Source organism: Triturus cristatus, chromosome 11, assembly GCF_964204655.1.
Source record: "Triturus cristatus chromosome 11, aTriCri1.1, whole genome shotgun sequence".
Lineage (NCBI taxonomy): Eukaryota > Metazoa > Chordata > Amphibia > Caudata > Salamandridae > Triturus > Triturus cristatus.
In genome coordinates, this window is record NC_140594.1 from 435,135,115 (window position 1) to 435,152,353 (window position 17,239).

A 17,239-nucleotide genomic window follows, 5' to 3' on the forward strand; every position below is an offset into this window, starting at 1 on the left:
CTCTGTCCCCCTCTCCCTCCCTCTGTGTGTCAGCCTCCTCCCTCTGTCCGTCTCCCTGTGTCTCCCTCCCTCTCTGTCCCCCTCTCCCTCCCTCTGTGTGTCAGCCTCCTCCCTCTGTCCATCTCCCTGTGTCTCCCTCCCTCTCTGTCCCCCTCTCCCTCCCTCTGTGTGTCAGCCTCCTCCCTCTGTCCATCTCCCTGTGTCTCCCTCCCTCTCTGTCCCCCTCTCCCTCCCTCTGTGTGTCAGCCTCCTCCCTCTGTCCGTCTCCCTGTGTCTCCCTCCCTCTCTGTCCCCCTCTCCCTCCCTCTGTGTGTCGGCCTCCTCCCTCTGTCCGTCTTCCTGTGTCTCCCTCCCTCTCTGTCCCCCTCTCCCTCCCTCTGTGTGTCACCCTCTGTCACCTCAGCCCAGCTTCCTGGGCACACACTGTTAGCAGTTCTTTGAATGGCCCTTGGATTGTTGCTGTGAGTTTGTTTCTGATCTCCAGGCACCCATTGGGTGTAGTGTCTGTGTCTGCGCTGCTGCTGTGGTGGTGTGTGCTGCCACTCTTTCACAGTGTTGGCTGCTCATTAGCTGCTGTCATGTGCAAAAACGTGCCTTCACCCCCATGTGTTAATGCAAGGCGTCCGCCATTTGCTGGCAAGTCTTTCCTGTGTGGGGACACACTGTTTGTCTGGCTGTGACCTAGGCCATATGGGCAGAGGGCATTGTTGTCTGCTTCTGAGTTGCACTATGTGATTTTTGGGGCCCACCCTCCCGCCATCCGGGTTACCGTGTCATGTGTTGGTGTCTTCTGTGGCCTGTGACTTGACATTGTCCAGCTGGGTGCATGGGCCATGGTGGCGCCAGTGGCATGTGCGTGTTCATGGAGTGTGGTTGAGTCATGCGATAGCTTGGGGTGGTTGCGTGCCTGTTTGTGAGTTTGGTTGTGGATGACGTTCCCCCCATGTGAGGTGCGTTGTTTGTGTACTCACCCGGGTCTCGGAGTCCTCCTAATCCTTCGACTGCCTCCACCGGCAGTATGGCCATCACCCTCTCCTCCCAGGGATGGTAGTGTACGGGTCTGCGGGACGGCCCTCCTCCAGTGACGTTGGCCTGGTTGTGTTCATCCGTCATCTTGGCTCGGACCCTCCTCCGCAGATCGTACCACCTGGCTTGGCATTCCTGCTTGTTCCTTCTGGTGTCCGCAACAGCATTCACAGCATCGCCGATGGTCTGCCACTTGGCTGTTTTTGCTGAAATGCTGGTCTGTCTGACCAATGTTCCAAAGAGGTGTGGCTCGACTCTGAGGATTTCATCGACAAGGACCTCCAACTCTCGGCTAGTGAACTTTGGATTCTTGTTAGTGGGCATGGTGAGGGGTGTGGGTGTGGATGGTGGGGGGGTGTGTGTGGATGGTTGTGGGTGTGTGGGTATGGTTGTGCAGGTGTGTGTGTGAATGTGATGAGGCGGTGTTTGTGAAGGTGTGTGTGTGAAGGTGTGCAAGTGTAAGGTGTGGTAAAGCTTCTAGTATGGTGCTGTAGGTTGTCTGTGGGGTCTGGCAGCAGTGAGTCTGTTGCAAAGGCTCATGGTTTGTGTGTGTGGGCCCTTTTTATTGGTCCATTGGTGGGTGTGGCTGTGTTTGAACTTTGGTTGGGTGTGTTATAAGGAGTGGTGGTGTTTTGGGCCTCTGTTTGTTTTTGGCAGTTGCAGGTCAGTGAATGTGTTGTTTTAGTGGTTGTTGGACATGTTTAGTGGCTTTGTGCCATTCGAATGGTGTATTCTTGTGTCGTTTTGGTTTGTCCTGGTTGTGTACGTGCGTTTTTAGCGTGTGTACGGTGTGTACATGGGCCATTTTGTTGTACAGTGCTGTCCCTGTGTGTGCCTTGGTACGACTCGTACATGCGGTTGTGATGTTGGGGCCTGGGGTGCGCTCCGTACTTAGAATGTTGTGGTGGGGGTACGCTCCATGCATACGCGGGTGGGGGTACGACTCTAACGTACACGGGTGTAGATACACGGGGGTACGACACGAACGTAGAGGGGGGGGTACGACACGTACAGGGGTGTACATACAGGGGGGGGTACGACACGTACAGGGGTGTACATACAGGGGGGGTACGACACATACAGGGGTGTACATACAGGGGGGGTAGGACACGTACACGGGTGTACATACAGGGGGGGTACGACACGTACAGGGGTGTACATACACAGGGGGGTACGACACGTACAGGGGTGTACATAAAGGGGGGGTACGACACGTACAGGGGTGTACATACACGGGGGGTAGGACACGTACACGGGTGTACATACACGGGGGGTACGACACGTACACGGGTGTACATACACGGGGGTACGACACGTACACGGGTGTACATTCACGGGGGTACGACACGTACATGGGTGTACATACAGGGGGGTACGACACGTACATGGGTGTACATACAGGGGGGGGTACGACACGTACACGGGTGTACATACAGGGGGGTACGACACGTACACGGGTGTACATACAGGGGGGTACAACACGTACAGGGGTGTACATACACGGGGGTACGACACGTACAGGGGTGTACATACAGGGGGGGGTAGGACACGTACACGGGTGTACATACACGGGTGTACATACACGGGGGGTACGACACGTACACGGGTGTACATACACGGGGGGTACGACACGTACACGGGTGTACATACACGGGGTACGACACGTACAGGGGTGTACATACAGGGGGGGGTACGACACGTACACGGGTGTACATACACGGGGGGTACGACACGTACACGGGTGTACATACACGGGGGGTACGACACGTACACGGGTGTACATACACGGGGGTATGACACGTACAGGGGTGTACATACAGGGGGGTGTACATACACGGGGGTGTACATACACGGGGGGTACGACTCGAACGTACGGGGGCTGGGGGGGGTGTTGGGCGCGTATGCGGGCACATGTCTCCATGGTTGCTATGGGTGTTCGGTGCGGACGGTGTTTTTTCCATACGGTTGTAACTTCTGATGCACGGGATGGATCGTGATTCCGCGGTCGGACTTCACTTTTCACATTTGTACGGTGATTCGTCCGAGGACGTGTCGGACACATTTTCCGACACGAGGACGTGTGGGGAATTATTCCCAATGCGATTCGTATGGTCTTTTTCCCATGCGAATCGTAATTGGCAGTTTGTACGGCACTTGTACGATTCGTACGGTAAAAAGACCGGATACGAGTCGTACGGGGAAATTTTTTACCGGATCGTAATTGGCACCTGAATGTTTTTATATTGGTATATATCATCATTTTCCCTTAAGAATTTGCACTGAACTAATAGTTTATTATGTTTAGAAGCATGAACTGCATAAAAAAGAGTCTTCATTTCAGACCACGAACAAATCTATGTGCACATGTATTCTTAGTCCATGTCTATTGTATATTTTGTCACAGAGAAAGTTGAGGCAGTCCCCCCTGATGATGGCACCCCAGCCGAAGCGCACGTAGCTTCTACCTACGGCCAGCCTTCGAATTCTTTACAGTTCATCTGCTCCTTTTTCTATTCATATGTTTAACATACAGTGAAGTCAATTAATTGTCTCTGTGTATTTTATATCTTTATATATATGTTTTTCATGGATATGTGACTGTGTTATAGTATGTTTTATATGTAAAAACAATATTTATGAGAAAATCTCAAAAAACCAAACAAATATATTTTGATATTGATTAATAAGTATCTCCAACACTTTTAATAAAGAACTTTTGATAAATTTAAACAATCAAATAACAAGGTTATGTGTGTATATTTCTCATACTGCACTTTGTTTTATGTATTATTATTGATCTGTAGCCTGAAATGTATGACCTATAATTATTGAATTACTTGCATTTAGCATCTGTCTTCCCCCCTAATGTCTTCTGATGCTGTACACAACTTTGGCTTCCCTGCTGTGCTCTACATTGCTTATATGAGGCTCACCATACTGAGGTAAATTATCCCTCTTAACTCTTCTGCGACGCTCAATTTTTTCTGACACTGAAGGCAGGGGTCTATTGTTTCTGACCAGTTCTCATTTCTATTCTTTTGGGTTCACCTCGTTGCATGCTTTATGGACAGATTGAAGAAACTCAAGGCGTCTATTCTTCACGCTGCCTCCTCTTCACAGAAACTGCTGTCATTTTTAAAGTCTGCCAATTGTTTATTGAGGTGCATTTCATCTACTACCAATATGTCATCCTCATCATCTTCTTCTGTTAAAACTGGTTGTCTACCCACAAGAGAGTTCAACAGGATCCTCCCTCTCCTAAGAAATCCTCTTCTCCTATTTCTCTTGACCTGGTGCTTGTAGAAAGTCATGCACTCCATCTTTTCGTGGGGGAAACCAATATACGCATACAGAACTTAGATGACAAATGGTCTCAAATGGAACCCTGAGTCACGTATCTCGAAGAATGTGTCAGTGATGTGCATGATGAGTCTTTGAAAATTTCAGTTTTGGAGAAACAGGTGGCGGTATTGAAGACTCATTCTGAAGATTTAGAAAATAGAAATAGAAGGAATACCCTCTGCCTCTATGAACTTCAAGAAGGATTGGAGGGAACGGACCCCATTTCCTTTTGTATTTCTTTTTTTACCTCAGTTGGGGGACTTACCTTCCTCCACAAGCTTGAATATTCAGAGAGCTCATCGTCTAGTTCCGTAGCCTCTTTCATCCTCCCAGTCATCAAAGCCCAGAGGTGTCATCATGTTTTTTCTGGAACTTACTGATTTGCTTAAAGTCCTCAATGCAGCAAAATCTGAAAAGCAACTTTTCTGACAAGGAATTACAAAAATGTGTTTCACAGGATGTCTCAAAAACTACAGCTGCCAGACAGAAGGAGTTCCTGGATCTTCGTCCTCAACTACGCTCTTTGGGTGCCCGCTTTGGTTTGTTTCACCCTTGTCTCTTCAAAGTAACATTTCAGAATAAAATTTCCTCCTTCACTGCTCCTGCAGAATTGCGAGAAGTTCTTCATCTACATTCTTCCAGCTCCATGGAGACTTCTGCTTCTTCGTCAAGATGAATACTCTTTGTTTTGGAGAGCCCTCCTTCTGCATAACATCCCAGTTTTTGATGTTGTTTTTGTTATGCAGTCGTCTTATGCTGACTCTTTTATGCTTCTTTTATGACTATTGTGCTCTTATCCAGTTACTGAATACCCTTCTTTTTTTTTCAGGTTCCTTGATGTTCCTCATCCTAGTCATTTATCTTGTTAAGTTCCGTTAGTCTGTCGACACGTCTCCTTTGCTGTGCCGTCTTAACCAGTGCTGTCGTCGACTATCCCCCCAGTGTTCATCCTCATCAGGTATGTTTTAGCAGTCATGATTTTTTACATGTACTGTCTCTCTTTTTTGATCTTCTCTTTTCTTTCCTCTGCTCTCGTTTTTCTTTCTTTTCCTTCTGGTATCTTTTTCGATATCTACCTGTTTGATGTACTTTTTGTCTTAAAATACCGACTCTGTATACATATTTACATTTGTTACTTCATTCAGAGTTAATTCTTGGAACGTGAAAGGAGTAATTAACCCTATAAAGAGGCAGAGAATTTTGTCTCATTTGGCTAAATATTCCCCTGACCTCGTTCTCCTTCAAGAAACTCACCTTTCTAAGGTCGAGGCTTTGCTGTTTAAACAAGGTTAGGTGGGTTCTGTTTTTGTTTCTCCTTCTTTAAATAAGAAAAATGGCATTATTCTTCTTTGCCACAAGAATTTAAAATTGGTAACTGTATCTCAAGACTTTGATTCGGAAGACAGATGGCTTTTTGTTAAGTTAATTGTTAATGATATTCCCTTAACTATTTGTTATATTTAAGGTCCTACCCAAGTTGACAATTACTTTTGGCATAATATTTCCAAAATGTATTCAATATGCTGATGACTTTTTTTATTTTGGGTGGTGATTGTAAAAAAGTAATGGGCCACTTTATTGATCGTCAATCCCCAGTTACGTTTATTCCCCACAAAATGCATAAACAATTTCTTTCCTTTATATCTCAACGTCTTTTAGTGAACTTATGGAGAATCTGCAATCCTTCTGGTAAATAATTTTCTTTCTTCTCCCCTCCTCATGGTTCCCTTTCCAGATTAGATAATATCTTTTTCTCTAAGCTGCTCTCCCAAAATCTTATCGCTTTTTCTGTCGAACCAATTATGATCTCTGATCATGCCCCTGTCATTACAGATCTTGATCTGCTCCCGGTGCATTCCAAATCCAATAGATGGAGATTCAATAATTCTCTTTTACTCAACTTTGATTTTTCTTCTACTTTTTTGGCTTTCTATGAGGAATTTTTGGGTGTTTACTATCTGCCTTATCTGCAGAGACGGTAAGGACCTGAACCTCTGTAAAAACTCCAGGCCTATTTCATTAGTCAACGCAGATTATAAAAATGTTGCCAAATTACTAGCTTTACGTTTAGAACCCTTCCTTCCTTTAATGATTTGTAAGGAGCAGTCCGGTTTTATTAAAGGTAGACTTACGTCTGATAATTCTAGATTATTATTTTAATGTTTTAAACAAGGCATCTTCTCTTTCTCATCCTCTAGCGGCTATCTCAATTGATGCTGAGAAAGCATTTGATCGAATCAAATTGATTGGGCCTTCTTGCCCAAATCACTAGCCTGGCTTGGGTCAGGTCCACATTTTATTTCGTTCTTGTCCTTACCCGATCAATCCCCCATGGCATCAGTTTTAGTCAATGGGGGATCTCTAGTTACTTTCTGTTAGGTCGTGGTGTTCATCAGGGTTGTCCATTATGCCCTTTATTGTTTCTACATGCTTTGGAACCTTTCCTATCCCGTATCAGAAATAACACAGAAATCAGTGGATTTCAATATGGAACCGATCATCTAGAAAATTTCAGCTTATGCTGATGACATTCTTCTTTTCATTTCCACTCCTGACCAGTCCGTTACGGCTCTTCTTCAGGAAATTGATACCTTTTCATTTGTTTCTGAATATAGGATTCATTTTGACAAAACTGAAATCATGCCTCTCACTTATTTTACTTTTAGTCGTTCTTTCAATGCCACAGGGTTTCATTGGAATACCTCTCCAAAATTAAGTATCTGGGCATCTGGTTTGCCCTTTCCATTAATGATTCGGTTTCAGCTAATGTCAATATTTTTTTAGATAAAGTAGATAACCTTCTTTCTTCCTGTAATTCCCTTTTTCTCTCCTGGTTGGGTCGTATGGACTTTATCAAAATGATGGTTTCGGCCATAATTCGATATACCCTTTCAATGATCCCAGGTAAAATTCCAGCTGCATTCTTTAAGAAATTGAATTCTAAACTCTCTAAATTCCCTGGCTCAAATAAAAAAGCCAGGATCTCTTTAGCTTCTCTTAGGAAGGCTAAACAAGAAGGTGGAGTTAATGTCTCTGATTTTCGGTTGCACTATAAAGCTTTCTGTCTCCAACAAGCCTCTAGAAGGCTTTCTTTGTCCCGATCCTCGTTTACCCCTTATGTTTGGACATTGAATGCTCTTTTCTAGTTCCTTTTCTGCCCCGTGAAGGCTACACCTTCCATACTTTCTTCTTCTCCCTTTTCAAACATACCTGAAATATTTTAAAACCAATTTATCAGTCGCAGCCTGTAACTCGTGATTCCTTTAATCAATATCCTCTCTGGTATAACAACCTTATTACTATTAACAACAAACCGATTTTATGGAAAGCATGGAGGCAAAGAAGTATCATTTGGGTCAACGATGTATTTGCTAATAATGATCCTTTATCTTTTCACAATTTCAACACTTATTTAAGTGCCCTCGCTCCTTTTTACCTAAATATCTCCTTTTCATAAATATTCTTCTAGATGTTCTTCATTCTTTACCAGATACTTCCCTTTCCTCCTCTACGCACTCCCCCCTTGGTTCAATCCTTACCTCTGTTCCTAATGCTTCACCTATATATAGACTTCTTCGCTGTCTAGCATATGTCAGATCCAAAACTAAGTTAGAGCTGCATTGGGAATTGGATGTGATATGTACGTGGACTCTTCCTTTTTGGAATAAGATTTGGGATAAACTCTACAAAACCTCTAGGACAGCCTCTACTTTTCAATCTTTGTTCTTCCTCTATCATAGACAATACTTTACCCCCTCTTTGCTTGCAAGATTCTCCATGGATTCGCCTCCTAAATGTTGGTCCTGTGACCACTAATATGGCGACCTTATACATTTGCTGTTTCACTGTCCCCCTACAGTTCCCTTTTGGGAAAAGGTCTAGTCTTAGTTATCTCTAATATTCCATTTAAATTGTCCACTACTGATACTCTTTTTGGGTGGTCTATCTGAAGATATCCACTCGCCATGGAGTAACTTAGGGTTGTTAGATCTCATGCTAGCTCTTGCCTTACAACCGATTTCTATTAATTGGAAATGTGCCTCAAATATATCTTATAAAGCCTGGTGGAATAATGCTTATCACTATAATAGATTAGATACTGCCTTCTCCTCTTTGTATTCTCCATCTGCTAATAGAGTTTTATATCGGCTACCTTTGACTTCTTTTTTAGATGATGTTGCCCATAAATCTACTATATGTACTTCATCTGAAAATTTTAAACCGCCATGATTTTTCTATTTCTCTGCAATGAGCCTTAATTTTGCTACTCCTTGTTCGGGTTTTTATATTACATTATATTATTATTTTCCTTTTCATGTAATGCTCTAAGCTGCTGTTACCTTGGTCTTCCTGTTTTTCACATTCCCCCTCCTTCCCTTTCCTCCCTTTCCCCATTATATTTCAAAATTGTTAAACAGCTTCAATATGATATATTTTTTGTTGATTTCATTCTTGCAGTCTATACAAGTTCTTGTAAAGTGTTTCTGCTTTTTCATTATTTTTTCTAATAGAGCTGCTTTGCCTTAAAAAAAATGTTGATTAGATTGAAAAATATTTTGTTTTAGGTACCTCTAACAATTCACACTCCTCTCTCTTTCCACTGCCTCTTAAGCCACCTTCAAGTCTAGCTTTTCATGTAATGTATTTTAACAAGATGCCCCAGCGTGATTTTTTGGGAAATCTTAAGCTCCTCCCTCTCGTCACAATGACCATGGAACACCCCTGCCCATCATATCCTGTGGTGCAGTGGTGGAAACTGAAAAGAGCTAGAGTGACGTATTGCTACATTTTGCTACATTTTGAATTACCTTCAAAGAACCGCAAAGAACGTTGGGTAAAAGCAATTTTCCAGGAATGACGGTATGATAACTCTGCTGGTTCATGCATATGCTGGAGAATCTGTGTGGAATCCAGGCACAGTTTTTAACAGTCATAAAACAGCACAGAGGGTTAATGGGCCTGATGCAAAGCACAACCTGATATACGCAGGCCACATATTTGTATTTTCTGTAAGCAACTCTGTGGGTTACTGCTTTTGCTGCAGAGATCCTTGTAACACCTGCAAGTCATAATCCTTTTGATGTATCTCAGTGAGTTAAGAACTGACTGCACTTAATTGCAGGGCTTAAGTGTTGAACTTTACTGTTTTCTCTCCAATCTGTGGTTATTCTAAAGTAGGAAAAATGGTTCTTTTCTGTAAAAATAAAGACTTTTAAGTAAGTGCTAGCTAAAAGGTAACTAGTATTCAATAGTTAATAGTGCAAATATTTTTGGACAGTTACATGTGACCTTACAGTGCAAGCATATCTCTTACACAACTTGGAAAACTCACAGACCTGATGGGGAGCATGGATGGTGTCCAACGAACATCTAGAGCTAGAGAGAGGCACCCCACAAATTGGGCTATATGAAAGCAAGAGACCGCAGGAGAGGTTGCACAAAGACTCCTAGCTGGGATGAGATGTAAACAAAACAAATGCTGATGGCCCTTTAAGTGAAAGAGGTAGACAAACCATGAAAAAAAGTCTCACAAATTTGATGCTTGCCTACGTATTATTAACAGTTGCCTGGTTCTACGTACTTTTTTCAAATCAGAAACAAACATATTGCTGTGAAACATGGAAACCTGTATGCATCATCACATTTATTTATGTTTCTATATTACAATACAATACAGTAAAATGTATAAAGCACTTAGCTGGCTCCAAAGAGGCGTTCCGGTGCTAGCTATATTGAAGCATACTTCCACTTTAAAAATATTCCTATCAAAATCATAACAAAAATGTCCTTTGCAAGAACGTCAGCTTGAACCTTTGAACCTAGATTCAAATCAGAGACTAGAAAATGTCTTTAATGTAATCCTTGCAATTTGTCTCGTGTGAGCTCAGTAATTATTTCATATTGTTTACTAAGAAATTTCCTCCTAAGTGTGTCAAAGTGTTTTGGCTTAAATAAAACTTAAAAGAGCCTCCTTAGGACAAAAATGAAGGACCTTAGAAGCTCCAAAAGTGTCTCTCAAATTGAATAACTGTCTTTTTGGAAGGTAAAGTGATTCATGTGGTGTAATTAACAGTTAGCAATGTCCAGAGTGAATCTGCAGAGGCCCACAGACTTCCTCTGGAACATTCAAAAAGCGGGTGTCCAAGGTGGGGGGACCTGACTTCGACACTGTTAAAAACCGTTCTGTGAATGAACCTCAGCATCAACCAAACCTCTGCACAAGTCACTGCATTAACCCGGAAATGTTGGTGACTTGGCAAAGCTATAAAACGTACAAGGAGCGTACTGCACCGGATAGCTTTTTTAATCTGCCAGTTTTTGCCCTACCGGTCTGGAATTTCTATTGTCAGTTGTTGATGGATCTTATGCAATGATTGCTTGTGTTTGATTGGTGGTGATTCTGGCACCTGTACTCACAACTCACAATGAATGCTCTGAGCTGAAGCGCTTTCTGCATCAGGGAGCCTTTATCGTACATGTAATGATTGGCAGCCTGCTCAGCAAACCCCAAATATTGGCAGTATTCTCCACTGATAACGGTTAATAAACCAGAAACACGTGTCTAGAGATCAGCACTATCTGCGCCAACCTTGGCGAAACACTCAAACATCGGAAGAAACTGCTTTTCCCAGAATGCCAGGGACAAACCTTGCCTGAGAGGTCAGCGGTGTGCTCCCACATCATATTGTCTATTTAAAGTACTCCCGTGAGTCACTGAGCTGACGAGCTCGTGGATGAAGCACCTGCGCGCCAGTGAGTGGTACTGGACCTGATGTAATGATTGGCAGCCTGCTCAGCAAACCCCAAATATTGGCTGTATTCTCCACTGATGACGGTTAATAAACCAGAAACACGTGTCTAGAGATCAGCACTATCTGCGCCAACCTTGGCGAAACACTCAAACATCTGAAGAAACTGCTTTTCCCAGAATGCCAGGGGCGAACTTTGCCTGAGAGGTCAGCGGTGTGCTCCCACATCATATTGTCCCTTTATCATACAGTTCTGGGATTTCCACCAATCGGTTGTGCATGAGTGTTTTTCTGCTCTCCTTATCTTCCTGTAAATACAGGTATGTGGCAGTGTTCTGCCAACCTGCCCAGGTGCATTCCCTGAATATTCTTAAGGTACAAGTCTGTCCCTTCCCACCCTGCCCTACCAATAATGAGCAGCTTCCTGCTTCAAAGGGTACGATGGGCATCATATCACAAACTAAGATATTGCCAAGATTACTTACTGATAACCCCTATTCCTTCTAGTCCTCATCCTTCTTGGCCCAGTCATCAAAAATGAGGATTGTAGCCAATCAGAACAGGAAACAAAAGAGGAAACACTCAACTAATCCCATGTACCCTCTTGTCCAGGCCATAAGAACATAGTTTTACTTGAGCACCACCTGTAGTACCAACCACTACAAATTGCTGATACCGGTAGGGTGGTTGAGAAGTATGAATGTGTTGTGGTCGAGCAGGTCTAGGATTAATGGGGATTACCAGTAAATAATCAGGGCATTACCTCCACAGCCCTCGTCCTCGACCCAGTTATCACAAATGAGGTATAGCAAAGCTTACATATAATCAAATAAAGGCCTTTGAAACAACCCAGACCTGCCTAAGAAAACTGGAACATCGAGGAAATGCAAACCCAGTGTGAATTAATGCTATCCAAGGAATAATAATCTAAACAAAGAAAGTTCAAGCAAGGTTATCTGGAACCAGTGCTTGTAATACACCAGAACCAAAGTTCCAAGATGCTGATTGAACACAATGCAGTCGATAACGCTTGATAAATGTGTACTCAGACACCCATATGCCAGCTCTGTAGATCTCTTCTAAAAAGACACCCTTGTGCTCTGCCCATGAAGCAGAAATTCCTCTGGTGGAACGAGCTTGTACAGTGGCAGCAACTGGGAGAACAGCACCTTCATAAGCCACTTTAATGGTGTCTTTGATCCATCTGCTGATGGTAACCTTAGATACCTTCTTACCACATCCAGGCAAACCAAAGTCACAAACAACAAATCTGAAGTCCGCAAGGAAGCATATCTGTCAAGATAAACAGATGAAGAACATTTGACATCAACAACCTTTTTGTTGCTTAATATTACTTTTAACCTCAGTTTGTTTTAAACTTTTACTACAGTTTGTTTTGAAGATCCGGCTGCTTCTTGGCATATAGTGCAGGAATGTTTTGGATCTGCTTTTCCTGTTTTCCTAGTCCGCCACGAGCTATACAACACGATTGTTGCAGAGGGCAGCAGGCAGAGGCGCACCTCCGGGGAGGTTAGGTGATGGGCAGGTAGCGTTCTAGTAGTCAACTACTAGACGCTACTATATAAAAGTGATGTGTATGCGGACATGCCGGTAGTCAGTGTCGTCCAGTACACCATTTTGTTACTTAATATTACTTTTAACCTCAGTTCGTTTTAAACTTTTACCTCAGTTTGTTTTGAAGATCCGGACGCTTTTTGGCATATAGTGCGGAAGTGTTTTGGACTGCATTTCCTGCTTCCCTGGTCCGCTACGAGCCCTACGACACGATTGTTGCGGTGGGGAGCAGGCAGCGGTGCACCTCCGGGGAGGGTAGAAAACGGGCAGGTAGAATTCTGGTGGTCAACTAGACGCTACTATATGAAAGCCATGTGTACGCGGACACGCCAGTAGTCAGTGCCGTCCGGCACACCATTTTTACTTAATTTTACTTTTAACCTCCGTTTGTTTTAAACTTTTACCTCAGTTTGTTTTAAAGATCTGTCTGCTTTTTGGCATATAGTGTGGGACTGTTTTGGATCTGCATTTCCTGCTTCCCTGGTCCGCCACGAACCATACGGCACGATTGTTGCGGAGGGAAGCAGGCAGCAGCGCACTTCCGGGAAGGGTAGGAGACCGACAGGTAGTGTTCTAGTGGTCAACTAGATGCTACTATATAAGGGCCATGTGTAAAGGGACGCGCCGGTAGTCAGTGCTGTCCGGTACAACTTTGTGTTACTTTTAAACTCAGTTTGTTTTAAACTTTTATCTCAGTTTTTTTTCAAGACCCAGCTGCTTCTTGGCATATAGTGCGGGAGTGTTTTAAATCTGCATTTCCTGCCTCTCCAGTTCGCCACGAGCTGTACGGCATGATTGTTGCTGAGGGAAGCAGGCAGCGGTGCACTTCCGGAAGGGTAGGAGATGGACAGGTAGTGTTCTAGGGTCAACTAGACACTACTATATAAGGGCCATGTGTAACTTAATATTACTTTTAACCTCAGTTTGCTTTAAACTTTTACCCCAGTTTGTTTTGAAGATCAGGCTGCTTTTTGACATGTAGTGAGGGAGTGTTTTGGATCTGCTTTTTCTGCTTCTCCGGTCCGCCACTTGCCGTACGGCATGATTGTTGCAGAGGGAAGCAGGCAGAGGTGCAATTCCAGGGAGGGTAGGAAACAGGCAGGTAATGTTCTGGAAGTCAACTAGTTGCTACTGTATAAGGACCATGTGTATGCAGACGCGCCGGTAGTCAGTGCAGTCTGGTACATCTTTTTGTTATTTAATTTTACTTTTAACCTCAGTTTGTTTTAAACTTTTACCACAGTTTGTTTTGAAGATCCGGCTGCTTTTTGGCATATAGTGTGGGAGTGTTTTGGATCGGCATTTCCTGCTTCACTGGTCTGCCATGAGCCATGCGGCATGATTGTTGGAGAGGGAAGCAGGCAGCGGCGCACTTCCGAGTGGTAAACAACCTTTACAACGCAACTTTTACAACGCACTACCATTACAACGAAACTGTTACAACCCAAGTGGATTTACAACGCATGCCATTACAACGCAAGTCTTTACATCGACTTGCGCTAGATGGCGTGCTAACATTACAAATAGTGTAGTTTACTATCCCAACACCTTCCCTACTGTTAAGTGGACTGGAGTTGGAATAGTAAATTACACTTTTCTAATGTTAGCACGCCATCTAGCGCAAGTCGATGTAAAGACTTGCGTTGTCATGGCATAGCGTTGTAAATCCACTTGCGTTGTAAAAGTTTTGTTGTAACAGCACGCGTTGTAACAGCACGCGTTGTAACATCATACATCCCTTCCGAGTCAGGTAGGAGAAGGACAGGTAGAGTTCTAGTGGTAAACTAGATGGTACTATATAAGGGCCATGTGTATGCAGACGCGCCGGTAGTCAGTGCTGTCTGGTACATCTTTTGGTAACTTATTACGTTTATCCTCAGTTTGTTGTAAACTTTTACCTCAATTTGTTTTGAAGATCTGGCTGCTTTTGGCAATTAGGACGGGAGTATTTGGATCTGCCTTTCCTGCTTCCCTGGTCCGCCACGAGCCATATGGTACGATTGTTGCAGAGGGAAGCAGGCAGCGGTGCACTTCCGGGGAGGGTACGAGACGGGCAGGTAGTATTCTAGTGGTCAACTAGATGTTACTATATAAGGTCCATGTGTACACGGACGCACAGCGGACATACACGGGTTGCGTACTGCTTGCACGCTGAGGGTGCGGCAAAGACAAGTCTGTATGCAAACGTCCGCATCCGGACTGCGCCCGGCACCTGAATCCCTGGTCCTTGCAGTGGGGAACAGCCATAATCTATTAGATATTCCAGAAACATTCTACTGAAACTACGAGGTAGTTGGGAATCCTCCACCTGCACTGTGATTCCTTTCTTACACCTCTATGAGAAGCACTAATGTTGCTGCTTCTCGTGTGGTTTTCAGATAAACTATCCACAAGGCAGTGATAGGGGGGTGGGCAATCCCTAACTGATCCCTATACCTGATCTAACTAAAAGGTACCTTGGCAAAAAAAAAGCTGGTCCGACCTTAGCAGAGTCGCTTTTTCTTCTACATCCTCATCCTCAGTTAGCAGCAGTCAGCCTCTCAAGACCATGCTAATGTTAAGAAAGTGAAAGTGGGTGTCTGCTGAAGCCCTGTCCACTATCTTAGACGGTATACCCATTGAGATCTCAGAGGATGTAGACAAAGGGTCAGAGGCATTTGCAAATTGGCTGGAGATGGCAGCCAATAAGATAGCCCCCCTCAGGGAAGTCATGCAAAAAAGACTCTCTACTTCAGCCCCCTGGTACAATGACAGAACCCTCAAGCAGGCATGTCACCGACAAGACAGTGTCTGGAGAAAAAATCTGGAAGAGCAAGAAAAAGTCATCTATAGAAACCAAATTAGGGAATACAAATAAGCTCTGATTGAGGAGAAATCCAAATATTGTACTCTAAAAATGAAGAATGCCACATCCGCCAAAGAACTCTTTAGGGTGGTTCAAAAGATCTCCACCCCTTTGGCCACTGGAGAGTCAGAAGGTTCACAATTATTCAGTAACCAGCTAGCTAACTTTTTTAAGTATTAGATTGTAGATATCCACAAGGGCTTTGGAACAACCTTTAACTCACATGTGCAGCCAACCCTGGCCAGAGGGCCTCAATTAGCATCCTTGAAGACTTCAGAGCAAAAAGATCAAGAGCCCAAATTACTTTCAGCCTTCCCATCTCTTACCCCTAAGAAGGTGGAACAATACCTTCTTAACACTAAGTCTGGGTCGCCCCTTGAAGCCTGTCCACCAGCAATCCTTCACTTGGCAGCTAGCACTGTAGCTCATCCTCTTTCCAATATAATGAATCAAGTAATTCTCTCTGTATCATGTTCCCTGAAATGGAAGGAGGCAATCATTAGGCCCCTTTTGAAGAAAACCAACCTGGATAGTAAGGACTGTAAAAGCTATCGCCCTATCTCACTGCTTCCCTCTCCAGCTAAAATGTTATAGAAACATCTTAATATCCACCTGATGGAATTTGCAGAACAGCAGGGTTGGCTGGAAAACTCTCAGTTTGGATTCAGGAAACACCATGGAACTGAAGCTACTCTGATTTTAGACACTGACTGTATAAGGAGCTTAGTGGATAAAGGGCAGGGCATGGCACTGATACTCCTTGATCTATCAGAAGCCTTTGATACCATCTTGCCATGCTGCTGACTGACAATCTGCAAGCACTGGCCCTTCTGTCTTCCTTCCTTAGGGATCATTCACAGAGGGTGAAGTTAAAGCAATTGTATTCAGAGGTTTTCTCTCTGCCATGTGGAGTGCCACAGGGCTCTTCATTAAGCCCTACTCTCTTTAATCTCTATGTGGTACCTCTTGCAGCCATAATTCAGTCATTTGGGATGCAGGTATTATCATATGCTAAGGATACAGAGATCATTGTGCAAGTCCCCAAGAACTCGGGCTCCACTGCAGAAAATCTCTCGCTATGTATGTCGGCAGTGGTAGACTGGATGGGAAGACATTTTCTAATGGTGAAAAACTGAGGTACTGCTCTTCGGCATGGGTTCATCGAACTGGAACAGCAGCTGGTGGCCAGACACATTGGGTACCTGCCCCATCCCATGGAAGAAAGCCAAAAACCTGAGTCCACTTAGACACTGAAATTAGTCTTAATGCACAAGCTAATCACACTGTGGCAACCTGCATCTGGCTCATAAGGATGCTCAGAAATATCTTTCCGCTTATCCCTCAGACAACACGTAAGCATGTTGCATTAACCCTGGTTATGTCCTGGCTGGACTATTGTAACTATCATTACCTAGACTCTAACACGAACACCAAGCACAAACCTCAAGCAGTACCGATTGCACTGGCCAGAATAACTCTCGACTTTCCTAGGCGTCACAAAAAACAGTTAGAGGCGGGTCCAAGGGAAATTTAGAGACCCGCAAGGATTCAGTCCCCAAACAATTACTTAAAAAACAACTAAGAAATCCTTGGGTCTGGGGTACCAAAGCAAATACATGGCCTCAAGTGCATTTCCGCATCTAAACATCGTAGGATGGAGAATAAGGACATCATTTTATAGTACAAAAATGGCCCATGTCCT